The sequence below is a fragment of the Homarus americanus genome, unplaced genomic scaffold, assembly GCF_018991925.1.
Source record: "Homarus americanus isolate GMGI-L3 unplaced genomic scaffold, GMGI_Hamer_2.0 scaffold2539, whole genome shotgun sequence".
NCBI lineage: Eukaryota > Metazoa > Arthropoda > Malacostraca > Decapoda > Nephropidae > Homarus > Homarus americanus.
In genome coordinates, this window is record NW_024725489.1 from 9,095,477 (window position 1) to 9,111,929 (window position 16,453).

At 41.9% G+C, this 16,453-nt stretch overlaps 1 long non-coding RNA gene across 1 annotated transcript in view; it reads right to left on the reverse strand.

The window, feature by feature from the left end:
- Positions 1 to 12,487: 12,487 nt before the first annotated feature.
- Positions 12,488 to 16,453, reverse strand: part of LOC121865139 — a 7,011-nt gene continuing 3,045 nt past the window's right edge. Inside the window, exons 2-3 of the long non-coding RNA XR_006088720.1 lie at positions 15,967 to 16,041; positions 12,488 to 12,989 (exon numbers count right to left, since the gene is read on the reverse strand). This is a non-coding gene — a long non-coding RNA (uncharacterized LOC121865139). The remainder of the gene's footprint in view (positions 12,990 to 15,966; positions 16,042 to 16,453) is intronic.

Here is a 16,453-nt window from a genome sequence, read left to right on the forward strand (position 1 = left end):
ATGATTATAATAACCAGGACCATGATTATAACAACCACAACCATGATTATAACAACCAGGACCATGATTATAACAACCACTTTCATGATTATAACAACCATGATAATGATTATAACACCTACGACTATGATCATAACAACCACGACTATAATTATAACAACCACGACCATGATTATAACAACCACGACTATGATTATAACAACCACGACCATGATTGTAACAACCACGACTATGATTATAACAACCACGACCATGATTATAACAACCACAACTATGATTATAACAACCACGACTATGATTATAACAACCATGACCATGATTATAACAACCACGACCATGATTATAATAACCACGACCATGATTATAACAATCACGACCATCTGGAAAACGATGTCTCTGTACACTGTCAGCCGGACGGAGGTTGCGTGCTAGCCAAGCACGAGCGTTCGAACTTTCACGCCTCAGTAAACTGTACCACCGGACTTTCCACCGGTCACTGGTTGCAACTATATCATGCGCTAGTCAGGCCGCACTTCGATTATGCTGTTCAGTTATGGTGCCCTTATTATAGTATGGATATTAATTCACTGGAGTCGGTGCAGCGAAGAATGACGAAAATGATTCAGGGACTTAGAAACCTTCTATATCAAGATAGATTAAAGAAAGTAAACTTGCATTCCCTAGAAAGACGAAGAGTGCGGGGAGATATGATAGAAGTATTTACAGTAAGTGGTTGAAAGGAATCAATAAGGGAGATATAGATAAATTTCTTATAATATCCGTAGTAACGGTTTTAAGTTGGATAAGTTTAGGTTTAGGAGGGAGATAGGAAGGAACTGGTTCATAAATAGGGTGGTGGACGAGTGGAACAAGCTTAGCAACTTTGTAGTAAGTGCTGCAACACTGGAAAGTCGTAAACGGAGGCTAGCTAGATTCATGGACGATAGAGAGTGGTAGTAACTCTTGACAGTAGCTGCCATGCCAGGCCTATTGCAGACTCCTTATTTTTTTATGTTCTTATGTTATGTTCTACTGTTTACGCGACGACAGTTTTGTCGTAAACAAGGGAATAACTCAAATATCATCCCTTTCTTAAAATTATAGGTCCCCAGTTTGATTGAGAACAAAGACATCTGTGAGACTACCTGACCTGACTGTGCTTAAGGTGCACTCAAATGACAAGCCTTTCACTCGAACACTTTCACTTAGACAAACAACATCTGTTTTTCACTCGCATTTGGCAATCGTACTGTCATTCTAGTTAGTTCCTGGCTATGTAACCGTTGTACACCAGTTGACGCAGCGGACTTTAATATCCAGTTCTTGCCGCTTTCATCTGTAATGTCCCTTGAGTTACTAGGTGGAGTTTCAGGGAGTGACTCCTTAACTAATTGCTTATGTGCGATAGACGCCCCAGCGCCTGTCGAGGTAGTTATTACACGAACACCTGAGGTAAGCAATGGACGTGTAGTTTGCATGGCGTAATAAGTTTTGCAGTTATAAGTTATGGTGTGATTTCTTGGCTGAACGTTAATGTTGTTCTGCTTTAGTGGGGAAATACCGATTAAGCCATCCATTGGCAAAGAGAATGCGTTTACTATGTAGAAATTCACCAGAAAAGCTTTACCAGACCTAAAAAAACGGTTTGGCTGTGTTGTCACCCCCGCTATGTCTAATTGGATTCCTGACACACCGGACAGAGGAATGTCTATAGGTCGTCTTGGCCACTTATTAGGAAGATATCGTCGCTTGAGTTCATTGAACGAAGCTAATAAGATAACATTGGCATAGGCTCCAGTACCTATGTCTAGGGACAACTGATTATTACCTGTCCTCGCTGATACAGCCAGCACCTCCGCTTTCATTAACGCGGCGATTAATGAGTCTGTGATGGAAACGTTGTTTTCTTGCACCGTTGACGCTATCCCAGAATGTGTTGCGGGATGCGCGCATCTTCCCCTGAAGGCTGAGTACATTGTACACACCATTTATTCGATGTGCCCTTAGTGTTTGTAGACATTTTATTTGCTGTTTAGTGTTCTTGTGGATTTTTTGGTTTAGTAGGATACTCTGGGTATTTAGAGTACAAGGAGAATCCTTTCCCTTGATTATTCGGCGGGCTATAGGTTTTTGTCCTTTTGTCCCACAAATCAACAATAATTAGCTGTGGCATGTCCCTTACGTTTGCAGATTTTGCAAAAAGGTGCCTTTTTGCGTTTGGATCCTATGGTAGTTCGTGGTTGTTCCTTAGAACTGGTTACAGGTGCTACTGACAGTGTCCTAGGAGTAGTTTCCACCGCATCAGAAATTTCCTTCACATAATCTACAAGCTGAGTCCGTAGTTTATATTCCTTCTTTCTGGCTGCCTTGCGTGCAGTTTCTTGTAGCACCATGATACACTGTTGGAACTCAATGATCTTGTAGTAATTTTTCCTAGTTATTTTTCCTTCGTCATCAAACCAATTTGGGGATGTCTTGTAAGTTTTAAGATCCATCGTAGTGTGTCCAGCTAAAGCCTGAGCTTCTTGTGCGTCGTGAGAAAACGCACTGGTACTTGTACGCTCTGCCATCTTGAAGATCCAATTGAGCGCACCTCCTTTCGTTTCTGACTCGAAAAAGGATATGAAATGGTTCCGAAACGTTTTATAGTAAAGGGTTTCATCGTCAAAGGCTGTAGAGTACATCATTTTATGTGCCCGACTACCGGTTTTGACGTTGCTTTGAACGTAAAAGATTTTATCCCTATAATTAGTAACGTCAATGTTTCGCATTACATCTTTGCACTCATGCAGGAATGGTATGGTGTTAAAATCTGTATATTCTGCTATAAGCTGTTGTACCTTGATGTTATTTGGTAGTATTTTTACAGTTTGATAGACCGACAAGTTCTGTGGGTAAGTAGAACCACCTGTAGCCATTTTTGCTGTGTTAGTTAAAGCACTAGCGTTAGTAACAGGTGAAGGTAATGAGTAAGTGTTACGTGATCTAAGTTGTCTATTGCGTAAGTCCTCGAATTGAGAATCTATGGAATTTTTACAATTAGCTAAGGAGTCAGTTGGAGTTAACTCTATTTGGCTAATTTGTGGTAATTCTTCACTAGCAGTTGCAGCTAGCTCCCGTGAGTCTGTAGATGACTGACCATTAGAGTCCGAGTCACCAATTTCCTGTTTGAAACCCTTTTTTTTTTAAGAAGGCCCTCAAATAGGGATATGTATCACTTCGCTTTCAGCATAACACACACTAAGTTGCCCACTCAAGGAGCAATGCAAAAGTATTTATGACTAGTAATGGAAATGCAGAGAAAGAGAATTCAAAATATTAAAAGTATAAATACTTTGTGTCAGTCCTCTCTTACTTTATAAATGTGCTTATTTAGTTTTGCTTTTAGGCCGTTGTGCATATAGTTTACTTTATATTTACTATGTTTGAAGACTTCTGGAAGTTCACTTGTGTTTGTGTAATCTGTAAAATAATGATTTTTGTGATCTACTAGACCGAAGAATCCGTAGAAGTTCGACGCCAGGTGGTGACGTCAGAAGTTGATGACGTCCTACTTTAGGAAGGATGACGTCACACGTTTTGCGGCGATCGATCAACCTGGGGCTGATCTTTCTTGCGCCAATTAACCTGGGACTGACCTTTCTTGAGCACTGGAGAAGCTTGATTGTTTAAGCAAAAGGCTGCTTGGTTGTCTGCTTGTCTGGAACCACGATGACAACCTTCCTAGTACTCCTGTGTTGTAGTGCTGGCTGCTGGTTGGCTGGTTGTCTGATTGGCTAGACGTTAGATGGCTGGGACACTAAGACAACACTAGGGTAGGCTCGGTTGTTGTCGGCTCCACTCGGGTCACCATGAGCTGTTAGCTGGTGCTGGGGGTTTAACTGTTATGTCAGCAAGTCTTTATATTGTCTTTGTTACCACTTGATTTCTGTGTACACGTTTCGCATGTGTTTATAACTACTGTCCACTTATCTTCTTGGTGTTTTCTGTTTTCATACTGAAAGCAGGTATATGCTAGATATAATCTGAGAGAATATATTGAGAATTCTCTCCAGGGAAGTGTTGTGAATATCACTTTGAGATAACACTTCTCTTAAGTGTGAACTGCCCTGCCTTGTGGTATGAAGTTTTTTTTAGCTTAACAAATTTATTGACAAATCCTGGCGTACAGTTTGCCTATTCAGAGTAATTCAGTCAGGTCTTGACACTTCTCACTGCCACGCAGGACAGAGGTTCATACACAAAGAAATACATCGTATTCATTGCCAGCATATATACACACACACACATATATATATATATATATATATATATATATATATATATATATATATATATATATATATATATATATATATATATATATATATATATATATATATATATATATACAGTATACTGTATATATATATATATATATATATATATATATATATATATATGTATATATATATATATATATATATATATATATATATATATATATATATATATATAATAATCAACGACCTCACCAGCAAGGAATCGAACCCTCGACCTACTGGGTGGGACTAGGGAACGCTTACCAGTGATTATATGTTCAAAGTCCGCGTGTTATATGGACTAAAAATGAAGTGTATATATATATATATATATATATATATATATATATATATATATATATATATATATATATATATATATATATATATATATATATATATATATATATATATATATCTATATATATATATATATCTATATATATATCTATATATATATATATATATATATATATATATATATATATATATATATATGCTGATAACCACCCAGAAAAAAAAGCTTACGAAGTTCCCAAGCGCTTTCGTGTAATTCACATCTTCAGGGTGAGACTGTACAGTAAAGATTGTGTCATAGGAGGGAAGATCAGCTAAAACTAACGATGCACAAGCTTGTGTCAGGACGAGGAACCAAAATCCAGCCATCTCAGTCACTATCTTGGGTCTGGGGAGGAGAGTTCTGAAGTCGGAGAGCGCTGGGTTTACATTGAGAGATGTTGAGATACGGTGTTTTAATCAGGCAACCAAAGTGAAAAGGACCTTAAAGAACTTGCTAATAAACAAAGACATTGCCAGATATGACCAAAGCTGTTCAGTACAGTACACTCTGGCTAATGCTCAAGTCTGCCTCCAGTCATAACAAATCAGAAGATTAGTGAGAGACTGCTAGCTAGCTAGAAAAGGTAAGAGATATTTTGGGAGAGGACAACTTATGTTAAGGACAGTTTTTGCTACCAACTGACCAGTTATTTGACATAATTACTTGTGGCAGCCCAATTGTTTCGTCCTTGAGTTTGATGTTGGACTGTGACTGTAAAATCCGGAGGCCCACATCTCCTGTATTTGCAAGCGGAACTGAAGATTCCTCAGATCGAACTGGCATTTGTCAGCACAGAGAGAGAAGACTGAGCAGTATAGGGTTTCATGATTTAGCCAAGATATTCTGGAGTCCAAGAGACAGGAGGCTGCCATTACAGAGACAGGAAGAGGAGAAGAGTTGTTGAGGAAAAGAGACTTGGAGAAGGCCCAGGGTGAGGTAAAAGGCCGATGATTGGAAAGCCAAGCTGATTCAGAGCTAATGATTTCCCATGGCTGATCCCGAGTGCTGACCAGAGAATGGTGACTTTGTCCTAACCCAGAAAAATAATGATCCCAAACCTTCCAGGCATAAGATTCGAAATAGGAAAGATATCCTGAGCATAGCTCAACAGCATGCGACACCACACCGGTCACAGAGGAAACTGCAGAGATAGCAACAGCTGCCTGGGCTGACGGTTGTTTGATAACACCTGGATGATGTTCACCTGGTGACAGATCATAACAAAGCAAGGAGCTCAGGAGAAACTTAGTCGTGCAACCTAGAAGAGGAGTTTGATATGGGATAAGAGAAAATGCAAAATCACCTTGTTTGTTCTTTGATGGGAGAAGGATGACACCAGCGTTCATGAAAAAGTTGGAGATTCTGACAAGCCCTCGCCATGATGAAGGAGGAACACTTACTCCTGCTGCAGTGAACCAGAGGGAAGCATTTGTGGCATTTCACCTGTAAGATGACATCAGGAAACCAGTTGAGATAGTGGCAGAAGCAACATTGGTGGAACTTGGCTCAGAGAGAGAACGCAGACTAGACCCCTGCAGGCCATTGGAGGACAGCACCAACACGAACACAGGGTGGCAAGGGGGCCACAGTGATAGAGCGGAAGATTGGGAGGAAGCTGGTCTGGATTGTTGTGACCTCCACACCAACGAGTTGCCACTCAGACATCTGATCCAGGAGCTAGATGGCAAGACTCTTCAAACAACAGATGGTCTGGTCCTCTAAGCAAGATGTTGACTCTGCCACTGAGTTAGAAATAAATCCGAGCTTTGAAAAATCACAGTTGGCTCCCTCCACTCAAGCTGAGCTTGCACACATACTGTCATTGACGACCCGAGTACTGACCAGTACTATGGTTACATGATTGCAGCATCAAACTGGGTCATGCCTGATAGACTTGCTACTCCGCAGATAGGTCCAGTCTCACATCTTCTAGGTGGCCTGCCAACGGCTCTCTCAGGTTCTGAATTTGGGTCGTTCATCATAAATTTGAAAGGGAAACCAGCTTCACAACCTGAGTATTCTATTGTCCAATTCATCGTGAGTGCCTTTACCATGCTAAATTGGTTCAACACCTGCCAGCCAAGTCATCGTTCTCCGAAGGTCCGAGGCATGTTCTCTTCCAGCTTGAGCTCCTGAGGAGTCAGCCAAGGAAGGTTGTTCAGATTGTGGAGCAGACTGTGAGGAGATCTTCCCATGCCTATCCTGGAGGTTCTGCAGACAATGCTCCAGTAAGGATGAGGAGGAGAGAAGAGTGCAGACAAAAAGACCTGGATATGAGACTTTACAGAGATCTGCATGACGAATCAGTTATATTTGATTCCTTCAGGTCAGGAAGACTCCTGAAGTCAATCTGGGTGCCAAGACCCTCACTGACCATAGGATCTGATACTGATCCAATGGCAGTGAGCCCCCTCTCTACTCGGTAGCCTCACCAATGTCTGTCAGAACTTTCCTGACAACCCCACATGTCCCTGCCTGGCCCGCGACACCCAGAGTATAGAGCTGTGTACAGCAAGAAGCAGGCTAGCAGTCACTGTGCACAGCCAGGGAGAGGGAGGGAAGGCTACATCCGAGCTCAGGTAATCTAGCAGGGAGGGTGATGAGCAGAAACAGAAGCCAAAGAAAGACATGTTCTCTATGGTGTGCAGCACATCGGGTCAGAGTAGTAAAAAAACCGGTTTTATTTTGATGATTTTGTTTTAAAGGATATTAAATTTAATAAATGTCAAGATCATTCTTCTAGCTATTATTCTAATCATTTCTATCCCAATAAATTAACTCCACTACACATTTACTTTAAAATAAGCTTATTTAGTGGTGTTGGTAAAAGGCAGGAATTACTCGAATCATAAGATTTCAAGTTAAAATTTACCCAGCGTAAATAACAACTTTTCAAATCTGAAAGATATCATATAGATTCTGCACATAGAACTACATCATTAATACCGTATGGGCATGGATGTTTCAAACTAAAAAAATTCGCTCCGTGATGACACACCCCTACTGTAACAGTCTGTACTCACCCCTGAAGATGTGAATTACTCCGTGTTTTTTTCTGTGGTTATCAGTGCATATACTCGATCACGCATTACTCATTGATATTACAAGTGTTCCCAAAGAATGTGATGGGTAGGGAAACACTGAGTAACACTGAGACCGTTTGGCTGGTGGATGTGGAGAAATACAAATTGACTCGCGAGTGCGTGCACGGCCCACACAGTCAGACTGAGGCTGCCTTGCCATATGGGCAGCCTTTAGCAATGGTGCCATATAACGCAGTAAAAGCCAGCACGCGATGATACATATAAAATGCTACCGCACAGTAGCTTATTTACAGGGCTGCTACTCGGCACAGTAGCTTACACAGGGTTGCTACCGGCACAGTTTATATATTATTAACCTACATCTCCCTCCCCCCACGCTCATAGTCTTTTGTCTTGAGCGGACTTCTTAGTCCTAAGTCGCTCCGAGCCGCCGAGGCGCACTGTGGGCGGATCTCGTGGGAGGTGTAGGTGACTCGCCCTCGCAGGGGGGCTGCCAGTAGCATAAAATCGGCCGGAGGAAGCGCGTTCCTCCACCAGACACGCCGCTCGCATCCTGACTCTGCAGTCCCGCCGCCGACCGCCGACTCCTATCAATATGTGCCCACCTTGTCCCAACGTCGTCGTCGGGTCCTGGACGCGACGGGCGGGTACCAAATCTCCAGTGGCTGAAGAGGGCGGGCACGGTCGTCATAAGCTCGAGCCTTTAAGGTCCTGGGCACGCAAGGCGCGGCGGTCGCAGCTCTCGGTCGGTCTGCCAGTCCTTTGCAAAGGCTCTTGGTGTGTGCGCAGAAACAAAGAGCGGAGAGGGTGACCATACAGACCGGGCAGGGGATGTCCCCGTGTGGTGGAGGGTAATGCTGGCTCCTGGGTGCTCTGTGGTGCAGCACCCAGGCGTTGCTGCCGTTGGATTCGCGCATCTTCTGCGAAACAGAGCAGCTGGGATTCACGGGAAAAAGTCTCTGGGCAAATTACGTGATAACCCTTGAGGTGCTCAAAGACAACCAGGGTGTAGCGAGAGTAGGTTGCACGCCGATCCATCTGGGCATAATGACCTGTCGCCGTAAGTGATCACTTGGAAGTGAGCCCACAGTCAAGATCTGGGGAACCGTCTGCATTGTAGTACAGCAAAGCAGGGCGGTGGTCCCAGTCACGTTTGGTGAGGTTCCAGTTTTGAGGTAAAGCTTCAACTCCAATCACCGTAGTAACGCTGCGTCCCGATATCACCTGATGTGATTCCACACATCACCGGTGACGGCGACGCGATAGTAGGGGAAGGGGTAGTCCTGGGGGCGTGTCGGGATTCCACCTTCCCGGTGGTGGTTCGCCGCCGCTTGGGGCCGTATGGGCCATTCCGGAGGGGCTGCGTGCGAACCACCCAGGAAGTGCGCTGCTGTGCCCTCTCGCCTCGGCGAAGCTTGCTGGCGGCGCGCACTCTGTCGCAGTGTCCATAGCGATGCATGACACTTGCGGCCCCGTGCAGGGCATCTGTTCAGCACCTGCGCCCCTGGTCGGCATCCACGACACAGTGCGCCGGCGGTCGGGCGCAAGTTTTATTGTGCTGAAGCTTACAGCTGCCACAGGAAGCACTATAGGCGGAGGCGTGGAAAACGCGGGCAGCCTTCGCGTGCCGGTTGGCTGCCTTCTTATCCTCTTGTATTTTGAGACAGCTCTCACAGCAGGTGGGGCCTGTAAGGCGAGGTGGTGATTGGTGGCCTCTTGTATGACCGACATTCAGTCAATGTCACCCTGGGAGTGGAGGAAGTTACCCAGGGAATGATTCGCTGCATTAATCCTTCGCGTGTTCGATTATCTGTCAAGATCCCCGTGCTTGATCCAGGGCTTCTAATATTCTCGGTTGCGTGCCTTTGCAAACGTCGAGATCTCTCTCTGACAAACTCTTCGCCGCATAAAAGCCGCCGCTGATCTGTTCTCCGCTTGCTTGCAGCTGGTGAAGGCACGCGCGACGAAGCCTGTTGTTCAATTCGACATGCTCCTGTAAAAGGTAGAGCACATCCTGGCTACTGAAGATGGTGAATCGGGAGGCACTTAAATGTGCCCAAAAAACTCTCTGGGTCTCCAGAAGCAACACATCCGCAGTTGGATGAGCTGTTTGTTTGGAGAGGCATGTTGCTCCAGTCCACCCATCGGGTGGAGTAATCTGAAACCAACGCCAGCTCACTCACGAAAAGCTGGAAATGTGACGCCTGGTGAGAGGGCGGGTGGGGGTTGAACAGGATGCCTTTGGGAGCTTTTTGTTTGGAGGCAAGAGTACCTGGAGGACGCTAGTGTGATGGAGGAGGGAGTGCACTGCTTCCAGCGCTTACTCATGAAAGTGAGGGGAGTGTGGGTTAGCTCCAGGGTCGCCTAATAGTGCCTCAAAACGTGCCAACTTTTCCCTCCTCTCTTCGTGTGTCTCCTCCCTGAAGTTCCATCTCTGCTGCCTTCGGCTCCGGCTCATCTACTCAGAATTGTGGGGGTCCGGCCACAGAGGTGGAGGATGAGAGTCTGGCGCTCGTGGAGGGAAGGTGGTGGGGAGTCGTTCTATCTTGACGCTTGTCCCTTCTACCTCCCATCTGTGTAAGATGGACTGCACTGTTTAGTATATAAAGTGGCGCCTCAACAGCCTGAACCACATATATAAGATATAAACAGCGTGAAATCACGTGATATGGTCCACTGTTCTGTCCGGTGAGTGAGTGCGCAGTGTGTGTGTGTAAAATTCCCAGAGAGCGGAGCGGTTTTATGTCGGTGGCTAGAGCTGCCGGGGTGGGTGAGACCTTCTGCCCCTCCTGGGATGTCACACAGGGCAAGTGCACGGCAGCAAAGTTCAGGTACCACAAAAACAGGCCAATGCTCAACTTCATCTCTAGACACACACACTAATACACTGACACTAACACTGCCACCGTCACTAAAAACGCACTGTGATGGCCCGACATCAGTACATCGCGGCGAAAACACAGAGCAGCAGCAGCACAACAACAACACACTTTGAGTCGACGTTTACCACGTAACTGTTCCCGCATTGTTCACACACTTTGTAAGTTCCACAGATCTGACATTCGTGCCATGATGGTTAAGCAAGTGTTCCCAAAGCACGCAGTGATGGGTAGGGAAACACTGAGCAACACTGAGTCTGCTTTATTGGTGGATGAGAGAAAATAAGTGGTGACTTTGCGCCATGCACGGCTCATGAAGAACAGACTGAGGTTGCCTTGCCACATGGCAGCCCCTGGGGCAATGTTGCCACATAACGTAGTGTTGCCACGTAATGATGAGCATATAAATGCTACTCTGCACAGTAGCTATATACAGGGTTGCTATCAGGGCACAAAAAGAAGCTTATATAAAGATAAACCCACACTACATATGTGTGATTTATATACACATATACATGGTACCTACATATATATATATATATATATATATATGGATATATATATATATATATATATATATATATATATATATATATATATATATATATATGTATATATCGTGGATTCAGCGTGGGTATGGAGTGAACTGCTCTCCATTGGGCGTGAGAGAGTGGTAGGAAGCGAGCGGTGTTTACTGAATCAGCTCGACCCCTGTGATAGATGCAACTTCAGTGATCTAGTCATAAACAACATGGTAAATCACTTGGTGAATAATTTGATGAATAACATGATGTTATTCATTGGGGTGTATTTATATAAAACAAAGATGCTGTTACACCTGGATGGAAATTGTTTTTGAATGTCTCCGGCAGTTCACACCTCTATAGACTGCTTTGTCAATGGGCAGATCAAGAGGTAGCAGTATGGGTGATGAAAATAGTTGGTCAAATGCATTCACTGTGAGTGCGTTATTTTCTTGCTCCTGTGAGAACTGTGATCTTTGAACAAATTTATTAAATAAGCTTATTTTTTGTTCTTACCTATTTTGTAATTGCTAATTAATTCATTATTCAGCGCCGAGACCTTTCAGCGCCTGTGCGTTCCGTTCAACTCAGAAGCTATCTGTCTTTCATTAACGTGGTATAACACTGTATACTACACTTGATTTATATTATGTTGTATTCAACTTATTAATAGGTTAGGTTAGGTTAGGTTAGGTTATTGATTTGGTGGCGCTGAAACGGTGGCGCTGAATAGTCTGGCACTGAAATGGGCTGGCGCTGAAACGGCGGTGCTGAAACATCGGCGCTGGAATGGCGGCGCTGAATCGTACCCTACCCGTAATTCAATGATGAACTTTTCTTGAGTCGTTCTTGTCATAATCAATTTCATTGTTGTTATTTTCCTATTTAATACCCGTTTGACTGTTGTATTTTCTTAGAAGAATTGTGTTAAAACGAAATTTTCTTTTCAATAGTTTATTAATTATGAGTTTTATAAGTAATTCATTGCATAATCTTATTATTGGTGTTTATAACACATTTCTTATATCAAATCTATACATAAATTAATAACTTTTCATTGAAAAAAATGCCTGGAGACCATTTCACACAATTTCAGTTAAAAGTATGTGTGAAAATCATTTAGGCAGACAATGGTTTACAAGGAAAAGTTGGGTAGATGCTTATATAAGTTTTGAATACAGTATATGCTACCTTCTCTCCCTTCTCTTTTGTTCTCATTCGGTCTGTTTCCTTTTTCCTGCTCCAGAAGTTACTCATGTTGCTACAGCAGTGGAGTAAAACCGTTTCTTCAACTCTTTACAGTGTGTTCAGGTGACAGTAAACAAACTAACATAACAAAACGGGTCTCTTACGGGTCCAATGAGGGAATAAGTGTCGGTATAAGAGGCAATTATATCAGTTATAGCATAGCAAGTTTATTATCAAGCTCTGAACACAAAGATAAACATTATTAATATATCTAGATAAGGAAATAAACAAGACAATACACTTCAAGAGTAGGCAGATGCCAGATGTACATGCTAATGACACAAGTCTCAAGTTAAATTAGATTTTACTAATATTCTTCATCATTACTTAAAATGTGCATAATCAAGAAAATAAAGATTGTGGCAGAATTCAAATAACCTCAAAAAAACATTTCACAAGCAAAGCATGTTTTCTAGTTGCATGTCAAAACAGAAGTTTCGTCGATGATCGCCAAAAACATTTGAGGGTGTTTTTGTCGCATAGGTCATGGTGGCGTCCGTCAGGTCTGGCTGCCGTTGTGGACTAGCCGTAAGTCTGTATTAACCGGCAACAGACATCACTGCCGAAGCATAATCCGCCATGTACTGTATTTACGTAATTACAATCACTTAAACAGATCCCGCCGAGTTGTGAGCAGCGTCTATCTCTGCTTCCTGTGGGAGACGAAAGGAGGGCGTTAGAAGTAGATAGGAAAACCACTAACCCAGTTATTTCACTTTTGTCGTGGGAGAATATGGGTGAGGGGAGAAAGAAGCCACGTTTAAAACATCTCCTTGTTGATACTTCGTGCGAGGATGTTCATGTAACACTGGTACACGGTACTAAGGTGTTCATGTAACACTGGTACACGGCACTAAGGTGCTCATGTAACACTGGTACACGGTACTAAGGTGTTCATGTAACACTGGTACACGGTACTAAGGTGTTCATGTAACACTGGTACACGGCACTAAGGTGTTCATGTAACACTGGTACACGGTACTAAGGTGTTCATGTAACACTGGTACACGGTACTAAGGGTTCATGTAACACCGGCATGACGGTACTAAGGTGTTCATGTAACACTGGTACACGGTACTAAGGTGTTCATGTAACACTGGTACACGGTACTAAGGTGTTCATGCAACACTGGTACACTATACTATGGTGTTCATGTAACACTGGTACATGGCACTAAGGTGTTCATTTAACACTGGTACACGGTACTAAGGTGTTCATGTAACACTGGTATACGGTACTAAGGTGTTATGTACACCGGTACACGGTACCATGTTTGTAACACTGGCATACGGTACTAAGGGTTCATTTAACACTGGCAATGGTACTAAGGTGTTCATGTAACACTGGTATACGGTACTGTTATATATATATATATATATATATATATATATATATATATATATATATATATATATATATATATATATATATATATATATATATATATTACGTTACATATTATGAGTTGTTCAGATTTCTTCCACTTAGAACTGAGAATTTATTTGAATATTAAACTTTTATATGCTTTTATTTGTTAAAACTCAATATATTACTGAGTCAAAATAGATTGAGAAATTGAAGAAAAAAAACATCACAAATATATGACAAGGACTTCAAATGTATATTAATTATGTATGTGTGTATGTTGCCGTATGTATGAACAGGTATATGTATGTATGTATGTATCTATATATGTGTATGTATATATGTGTATATGTACATGTGTATGTATGTATGTATGTATGCATGTATATGCTGATAACCACAAGGAAAGAAGAAAACACGAAGTTCCCACGCGCTTTCGTGTAATTCACATCTTCAGGGGTGAGTACAGGCTAAGAAGAAATACAAAACAAGGTATATATATACAGAGGAGGGTGAGATTAAGTCCACAATGGTCAGGTATTAGGTAATGACCCTACTAATCCTCAAAAAGCACCACAGGAGTTTGTAGTCAGGTCAGAGGGTAAGCTGACCCAACCTTCTCAACTGGTTACAAATCTTCTTAATTACGAAATTATCTAGTTTGTATATCCCATTACTCAAATTCATTTTGACAGATTCGGTATGTTTAATGAGACTAGATTCTATAATGTTCATTCTGTCAATTGAATTACAAGGTAATATTGAGGAGGCATTATCCCAGTCAATGCAATGCTTATTATCCCTCAAATGAACAAACAGGGCATTGGATAATGTCATGGGTTGCGTTGGGCCTCCTGCACAACCCATCCCAAATGTTTGTTTACGGTAGAGATAAGGTAACCGGCCAGCCATAACTGGGACATGTTTTCAATTAGTGGCATGTTAGCCAGCCGATAGGGGGGCAGGCTAGTGAGACAGTGGTGTACTGTTCATCACTTCACGCCTCAAAAAAAAACAATTTAGCCAGTGGGCTTTAGACCTTGGGTTAGAGAAGACCTCCTGCTCCGCGGACTTAAGAACATGGACCATACAGTCCTACCAGTGCTACGAGTCTGTGTGTGCAAATCCCCGAGATTTTTGTTAAGTCCAGCGACAAGTTAACACATCCTGTAAAGGAAGTGATCAATGGTGAGGGCCTGTTTGCTACAAGAGCACTCCAGGCCGGCCTAATAGATCTAAAACAATTAATTCTCCAGGTTCACAAACTCTCCCTTATAACTTACGGTACTGTGGCGTGAATGTGAGTGACTGACCTATCCATGCAAATTATAAGTCCAGTGTATGGAATTGTGCCAAATAAACGTAAGTGCAATCATCTGCCCGTATCTGTGATCCCTCTATTATTATTATTACCAAGGGTACTGACTGATTGGTTATGACAAAGTATAGCCAATAACTTAGATGGATGTTGGAAGTTAGTGGAATTCATTAAATCATCATTTATCAAGTACACAACGCATTGAATGCCGGAAGCAGAGCTAAATTCTACGTAGTGATACACCATAATCTCTTGGGTGAATAACCAGTGTGAAGGTATCCGAGTTCTACCGTAAGAAAACCACTTTCCTGTATGTAAAACGCAACAGATTCCTGGCCTGTTAGGACAGGCCAGGAATCCAATTACACGAAAGTGCTTGGGAACTTCGTGCTTTCTTCTTTCCTTGTGGTTATCAGCATATACCTGGATCACGCACACCCACAGTGACTTACCTGCATATGTATGTATGTATGTATGTATTTATGTACAGGGGTATTTATGTATGTATGTATGTATGTATGTATGTATGCATTTAAAACTTTGCATTTTCGGAAAACCGTTATTAAAAACAAACTCGTAATAACATTATGTCAGTCTTAATGCAATATCTAAGTATCGGAAGAGGAGTTCAATACATTTTCTTGCAATGTGTGAAAGAGATTACTTTAAAATTAATTAAAAAAAGATGAAAGAATAAAATTTGGAAAATTTCGTAGTGAGAAAGGTTTGCTTAAAACTGATATTAAGAACAAGTTTCTCTTCCTTTATCATTTATATCATCATAATTTTTGTCAATCTTCAAGCATCATGATGACTCACCAAACTCTAGACGTCTAGAGTGACTCATCAACACTGAAATGACGTATCAAGCACAAGGGTGCCTTGCCAAGCACCTGGGTAACTCAGCAAACACTACACTAAGATAAAATATAATTATGGTGACTTACCATTGACAACTGAAACGGCCAAGATCACCAGCACCAGCAGGAATACGATGCTCTTGGTATTCATTGTTCACCAGCCTGTTGGGAGGAAACTTTCACTCACAGAACACGATGTACATTCGTCTGACCTGTATAACGAGCTTTTATATTTTAACTGTACAAAAAAAACGTCTAGTGGAGGACTTTTCTTATTACTAAGGTCAAGAGAACCCCATTTTGGGATTCTAGTGAGGAGGGTGGTAGAAATGGCGAGGAAAGTATAGGGATCGAAATTGCATATTGTAGTATGTTGGTATATATTTAAATTTCATCGTCTCTCGCTTTTCTTTGTTTCATATTTGGCATGACTTATTATTTTATTTACCCCTTGTGTATATATATACACACACATATATATATATATATATATATATATATATATATATATATATATATATATATATATATATATATATATATATATATATATATATATATATATATATATATA